Source organism: Bison bison, unplaced genomic scaffold (genome assembly GCF_000754665.1).
Source record: "Bison bison bison isolate TAMUID 2011002044 unplaced genomic scaffold, Bison_UMD1.0 scf7180017864205, whole genome shotgun sequence".
Lineage (NCBI taxonomy): Eukaryota > Metazoa > Chordata > Mammalia > Artiodactyla > Bovidae > Bison > Bison bison.
Window position 1 is genome coordinate 6,054,509 of NW_011494777.1, and position 1,075 is coordinate 6,055,583.

Genomic DNA, 1,075 nt, shown 5'->3' on the forward strand with positions numbered 1-1,075 from the left:
AACAATGTAGCATCATCTCAGAAGCCACAGGAGCAGAGTTAAATATTGAAGACTGGGGACCACAGGCCTGGGCACGGACTCTTTCGATCTTTAGGGGGTCACTGCTGCCATGGCCAGGGGGCTTCTGTGGTGCAAGGCACAGCAGAGGCAGCAGGTAGAAAGAGCAGGTATAGCTGACTCGCTGAGGAAGGGAAGGGCTGAGTTGGGGTGGGCTCTGATTTGAGGAGAAAGCGGGGTTAAGGGAAAATGGTCTTCTGCAGGATGAAACAGATACGCTGGCAACAATGAAACAGAAACTTTCTGACAGAGAACAGATGGGAGAAATGCTCTGAGTACCTACATCAGTCACAGTTAGTCTCCTCATGGGTTGGTGGCTTTGGATGATCTGTGACCATGTTTCCACCCCAGCCCGTACAGCGGGGCCTCATCCCCTGTCGCCCACCCCATGTGTTTTCAATGCCGAGAACTTAACTTTACTGTCATCCCAAGAAAAACATAATGAAGACTATAAATTCTCTATCCTCTCTCCACCCTCTTGAAAAGTAAAACAACACTGCATAATTCACCCCAAAGCCAAATAGACTTTGAGGATTGCTTAATAGTCTCCTCTCTTTATCTCCTCTGAACACAAACATTACATCTGCTTGTAGCAAAACTTTCACAAATGGAACCTCAGACTGAGGTGACAGCCAATCTGGTTTGGTGTCTGAATTGTAGAAACCTCACAGATGAGACTATTCGGGTATCTATCATGACATGGTTTACTGGCCACTTTAGACCCAGAGACTCTTGTAAGGACACTAACAATATGTAAAGAGGAACCTTGAGCTCCTGGGAGGTGGCCAGCATTGACCTGGGAAATATCACACACGTTGCATCATTTCAATCTTCCACCTGACCTCATGCCTGAGGTCAGATGTGCTGGCTCCATTTTTGCATGTGAAACACCTGAAACTTGAGGCAGCTTTTCTGCTTTGCTCAAGACCACCCATGCGGTGAGGGCACAGGTGGAGCGTCCCTGACCGACTCCACAGCCAGGAGCCCCGTCCTCCCGTGCGGCCTGGCTTCTAACTCG

General features: G+C 48.9%; 1 protein-coding gene across 1 annotated transcript in view; it reads left to right on the forward strand.

The window, feature by feature from the left end:
• The window catches only part of ADAMTS15 (ADAM metallopeptidase with thrombospondin type 1 motif, 15), a 25,117-nt gene that overhangs the window by 16,403 nt on the left and 7,639 nt on the right, over window positions 1-1,075 (forward strand).